Below are 6000 nucleotides of genomic sequence, written 5' to 3' on the forward strand. Positions count from 1 at the left end.
ACCCCATCACCATTATCACATCCTCGTCGTCGTCGTCGTTCTCATTCCTCCTCTTCCTCCTCCTCCTCCTCACATTCACTCCGAGAGGGCTGTGGGGAGTTCCTCTCCAATATACGTCACTCATGAATGTGTGGCTCCCCGTGACGTATTTCGCAGGAAAATTCGTGAAAATGTTTACCTCCTGCGGCTTCCCACGCTCGTCTTCTTCAATTTGAGGTTAAAATTAGTTTGAAATACATTTTGCTGATAACTGAATTCTCTCTCTCTCTCTCTCTCTCTCTCTCTCTCACACACACACACACACACACACACACACACACACACACACACACACACACACAGATTCACCCAGAAACAAGACAGGTTCTAATTTATCTTATTTTTTCACAAGATAAACCGTAAAAGGAAGAAGGTCAGGAAAGGAAGACGGAAGGATGACCGCTGCGTTTTTTCCTTACATGAGAGAGAGAGAGAGAGAGAGAGAGAGAGAGAGAGAGAGAGACTTAAGATATTGTAGCATTAAGGGCTGGACACTACACATTCCATCCCGATGTTCCGCTCCTTCCTCCATGTTTCTTCTTTACTAGTGCGTACAAGAGAGAGAGAGAGAGAGAGAGAGAGAGAGAGATTAATATGGCTACGGAGCTCCTAACAAATATATATCGTTGACGCATCTGCCCTTCATGTCCTTTATTAGTTAACGTAATATAGAACCTGAATCTGAAGGTGCATGACGCAATGTTGTATCAGGCATGAAGTAGACACGAACACCTTCTGTACGCCTCTTTTTTGTAATTAACTCTACCCACAGCCTATTTTTTCCTTGCGTTTTTCTTAGTCAACCTATTTTTTTCTCGGTAAATCTTTCTTTGTCTATATATTTATTGATCTATTTAATCTTTTTTCTTATTTATCTTACAATAGACCTGTTTATCGTTTACTCACTTTTTTAGCCCTCTTTTTCCATCTTTTCCTCCTCAAACTTTATCACCGGTGAGTCGACAAAAAAGCACGTACTACATACAACATATATTAGGTATTTTACTCGTAGTGGTCCCTTGAATCATTACTTACTTAAAATAATAACAGATTCAGTTTGATATAAAGATGAATGTTTTTAATACGAAACTCATACAAAATGTTTTATGTGGGGAAAGTATATGAGTAGGAATAGGAATCGGAATATGAATGAGAAAACATGGTTAATTCTATTTCTCTGCGGTACTGGGGCAGCTTTACTTCAGGCGTTAGAGGGAAGGTTGCGGAATAGCGGAAAATTGGGGTTTATGGCGCCTGCTTCATGCTGACAAATTGTAGTCATGAGTCTTCACGAAATGATATTATAACCTTAGGAATGTGATAAACTGCCATGTAAGTTTTAGGAAGAAACGAGGTTCAACGAAGAAAAATCCTCAGAAGTTAAATATGCTGAAAGAGAATGTTAAAAGACAGACATACTCAGAACTTGCTCAATCCAACATAACTCCTTCACACTGCATTTCATATCACACACAGTATCCCTTTTCTGCTCCCTCCCTTACCCCCTAAACTCCAACCCTCCCTCTCCTCTTCTTCTCCCCTCCTCATTCTATCCCTTCCCATCCATCCATCCTTCGTCCCACTCTGTTTTTATTTCTTTCCTCCTCACTACGCGGTAAACGTTTTAATGCCCTCTTCAGTTTCCTTCCACAAGCCCCGAGGCCAACGCTCTACTTACCACCCTGCACACCACAGCACTCATGGGCAATCACTCTCCCCCTTTTCCTCCCTCTCCTCCGCCTCCTCCTGGTTCTCTTCCTCCTTATCTTTCTAACACTTCCTCCACCTCCTTACCTTAACGCCTCCTCCTCTCCTGTCTTGTTACATATTTTCCGCCTATACTACTCACCTCCTCCTCCTTCTTCTCCTCCTTTTTGTACCGCTCCTCCGCCCACCACACCGCCAGAAGAATAGATGGTAATAAATTTGCAGGAGTTATTTGGTGTTGGCCGCGTGAGCTCATGCAAGCTGCTTATGTGTCATGTTCTGTTGTTCTCAATCTTTTCCTCCTCCTCCTCCTCCTCCTCCTCCTCCTCCTCCACAGTGTCAGCACCCACACATTCCTTATTTTTCACAATAGCCATATCCTGACCTATCTAACGTGGCTTGTCTTGCCCCACACCTTTGCTCTCTCTCTCTCTCTCTCCTTGTCACACGACGCTTTTTTGTACCTTGCACACATCTAAAAATAGGCAACTCGTCTGTAACTCATGATTTTTTTTATTTCATTGTCGTCATGAAAGGATTTTTTTTTTACCCCAGTGTAAAGGTTCTTCTTTTTCCTTCTTTTATGATTGATAATTATAATCTTACTATTTCTGGTCTTCAGATATTTTTCGTATCTATCAAGCTCGATGCGATCATATATATTACTGAAAATCTGAATTTGATCAATGTTATATTTATGCGAACGTGAATACTACTACTAATTTGATCTTAGTCGATGGAAATATTCTCATGGTCAACACTATTGCCGTACTTGTTTTTGTTAAAGGCAAAATGCGCAGCTAAACTTGGACGTCATTACTAACGCAGCCAAACGTATCAATATTTTTCATATCTTGACTATTTGTATGCAGCTCTCTGACTTGACTACCCAGAAATAAATATATATTTTTGCCGTGCCGAGATCAGCTATTATTAAGTCCCCGGTGTTAAATATTCATGACCAGACTTCGTTAGGTATATGCTTGTCATTAAAAGTGTATCTGACGAAAGGTTTTGCGAGTTAGTCATTCTTTTTACCTCCAGGTGAACTGCACTGACGCCGGCTTGCTAATTATTTTTTAAACAGTCGCTTCGCCGCAAGGTACGCACTAATCATTACATTGACTAATCTTTAGTGCATTAGTGGCCTTTCTCTCTTTATATAGCGTAGCATAATTCTTTCTCCGATTTAGTTATCTTTGTGATCCAGGCTTTTATTCTGAGTGCATTCGGTTTTACGTTCATCCAGATTAGTCATAACATTACTTACTATAAAATTACGTTTTGAGATTGTTATACGTCGTGATTTTATAACGTAACTATGCATGATGTATATAACCCGAGAGAGAGAGAGAGAGAGAGAGAGAGAGAGAGAGAGAGAGAGAATATGGTATGCATTTGATGATTAATGTAGTGTGCAAGTAAAGCAGTGGCACATAAGTCACGTAAGGGTCAGGTGAAGATGCTAAGGTCGTGGAGACGAAGAAGTGTGATGGTAGTGGTGGAGGAGGAGGAGGAGGAGAAGGAGGAGGAGGAGGAGGAGGAGGAGGAGGAGGTGTGGAAGTTATTAAAGAAGGAAAAAAATAGGAAGTATGTATATTGTTGAACAGTTGGAGGAAAACATGTGGTAGGAGTAGGAGAAGACTAAGTAGAAGATAAAAACATGACAGTATATGGTGTTTGCATGAGGTGAGTCGGCCCACACAAGGCAGTTCCTGCCAGCGGGGAGGCGGTGGCTAAGTGGTTAGCGTGCCGGCCCCGCATTCCGCCGCACTGTCCTTGATGCGAGGTCGAATCCGCCGCTAAACACCTGAGATTTTTCAGCCACCGCCGAGTGGCCTAAGACTACCCACATGCTGTCCTGAAGACCACCTATCAACCCAGACTCTAGAAGAAGCTGTGCAGCGCAAGTGAAATGGAGAGTGAACTCCGGGGGTCAGCATGAGCCAATAATAATGGCGCCACTATAAACAGCTACCTGCGCCATGACGGGCTCGGGCCGACCATCAGGCCCCAGTGTCACAGCCTACCGGCGCTGTAGGCCACATATAAAAAATAAAAAAATATCCTGTCGGCTGCGTGAGTGTGTAGGTGTGGGAAGAGGAAGATGATTTGTGGGCGGCGGAGGAGGAGGAGGAGGAGGAGGAGTGCCCTTAAGTGCCGTGGTGTGTATGGTGGCAAGCCGAGTGTGGGCGGTGCGAATCGTGGGAGGGAATTGAAGAGGATGGAAAGGAATAATGATGGAGGGACGAAGGGAAGATGAAGGTTGGATGGATCGAAAGGAGGAATAAGGAATAGGGAGGGGGAGGGAGGGAAGTAGGGAATAAGGGTCTAGATCTTGTGAGAAATAAGAAATTGGATGTGAGGGAGCAGAGCACGATTCTTGAGACGGAAAATGCCAACGTAACCCGGTTGTCCATATAGTTTACCATAACGATTTCTTCACGTTATTTCTGTTTATTATTTATTCACACCATAATGAAGATATTTATATTTGTGACAGGGAAAAGTGTTAGAAGCAAGCTAGTATCACGGCATCATAAATATACTGATTAAACACGCCCGGGCAAGCAGCAGCAGCCTTGGAAAGTTTATTATAAGGTTATTTCTTGCCGCTGTAATTCCCGGCTGAACGGTTCGATTGCCTCTTTTATTTATTTTGTTATTTTGCTGTTCCTTGATTGTTTCCCTTTGTGATTATTATGTCGACTTATTTTCCTCTAATTCTTACTTTCAGAGCCTTATAAGTCCCACTCTCTCTCTCTCTCTCTCTCTCTCTCTCTCTCTCTCTCTCTCTCTCTCTCTCTCTCTCTCTCTCTCTCTCTCTCTCTCTCTCTCTCTCTCTCTCTCTCTCTCTCTCTCTCTCTCTCTCTCTCTCTCTCTCTCTCTCTCTCTCTCTCTCAAACCAAATAAGGAGACGATGTAACCCTTCTTTCTTTTGTTCCTACAGCTGGTGAGTGTGTGCATGTGTGTGTGCGTGTGCCGCCTACGCTGTGATGAGATGAGGCGCCAGGTGGTGGTGATGGTGGTGGTGATGGTGGTGGTGATGGTGGTCGGCTTGGTAAGTGTTGTGTTGTTCAGGTTTTGTTTTTTCCTTGTCGTTGTTGTTTTTCTTGTCGTTGTTGTTGTTAATAATCTTCTTTCCTTCTTCGTTTCTTCCTTTTCTTTTTCTTTTTATTCTCCTTCGTCCTATTATTATTATTATTATTATTATTATTATTATTATTATTATTATTATTATTATTATTATTATGATGATGATGATGATGATGATGATGATGATGATGGCTATTGTTACTGTTATTCTCATCAACATTATTATTGTTATTATCATCATTATATTTTTTATTTAGTATAATTCACTCAGGCATGACCCTCCAGCTTCCTCTAGTTATATACCGGCAAATAATAGCAGCAAATAAAATGTAATTAAAGTGGAGAGGCGCGCCGCGTTTTATGCAACTTGATAAAAACGCGGGAGGTATTTCCACCAACATAGAACAGCTAGTTTTTTTTTAGTAACGAGATCTTTCATTATTTCACGTTTTTTTATTTTATGTTACTTTGTGTTTATCTCTTCGGCTGATCGAAGGAGGAGTAAAGTACAGGTAGAAAATTATCATTGATTCAGAATTGTCTCTTCCTGCTATACCTTACCAAGAATTCACCACGTCTCGGCTCAGACCCCCAGACCACCTTCCCCACTCCCCCTCCCTGTCGGTCGGATCATATCTCCTTAGAATATTCTATGCCTGAGTGACGCCTCGCCGCCGGCCTGGCAGTGACGCGCTGCGTTAAGGCGGACTCCCGCACATGATGGACGCGGCGATTCACCGTTACACGGACCCAGATAAAAAAGAAAAAAAATTGAGGAATGAACAATAGCGCTTTCATTATGCAATTCGTCGTGTGTTGAATAATCTCACACAGGAGCATATTTTTGAATCATTATTCAGTAAGTCCCACAGGAAAGATGAAGCATCATGAGGCATTTGTACGGTTCTGGAATATTTTATTTGTTACGGAATCAGTGTTTGAGCCAAGAAGCCGTGGCCGAGCGTTCCTCTCAACATGTTTTTGTGACCCTCCTCGCCACCTCCAGCCCCGTCCCTACCGCCGCCACCGCCGCGGCTCACCACACTCCTTGACGTATTGACAGACGCTCGATACTCGCTTTTCGCCCTTTTTCTTCGTGTTCGTGTTTCAGTGCCACGGCCTGTAAGGAGGGACCCCGAGTGCCTCAGACTGCTCTAT

General features: G+C 42.9%; 1 long non-coding RNA gene across 1 annotated transcript in view; it reads left to right on the plus strand.

The window, feature by feature from the left end:
- Nucleotides 1-4808, plus strand: part of LOC127004493 (uncharacterized) — a 93059-nt gene extending 88251 nt beyond the window's left edge. Inside the window, exon 3 of the long non-coding RNA XR_007757852.1 lies at nucleotides 4697-4808. This is a non-coding gene — a long non-coding RNA (uncharacterized LOC127004493). The remainder of the gene's footprint in view (nucleotides 1-4696) is intronic.
- Nucleotides 4809-6000: the final 1192 nt, after the last annotated feature.

This window comes from Eriocheir sinensis, chromosome 28, assembly GCF_024679095.1.
Source record: "Eriocheir sinensis breed Jianghai 21 chromosome 28, ASM2467909v1, whole genome shotgun sequence".
Classification (NCBI taxonomy): Eukaryota; Metazoa; Arthropoda; class Malacostraca; order Decapoda; family Varunidae; genus Eriocheir; species Eriocheir sinensis.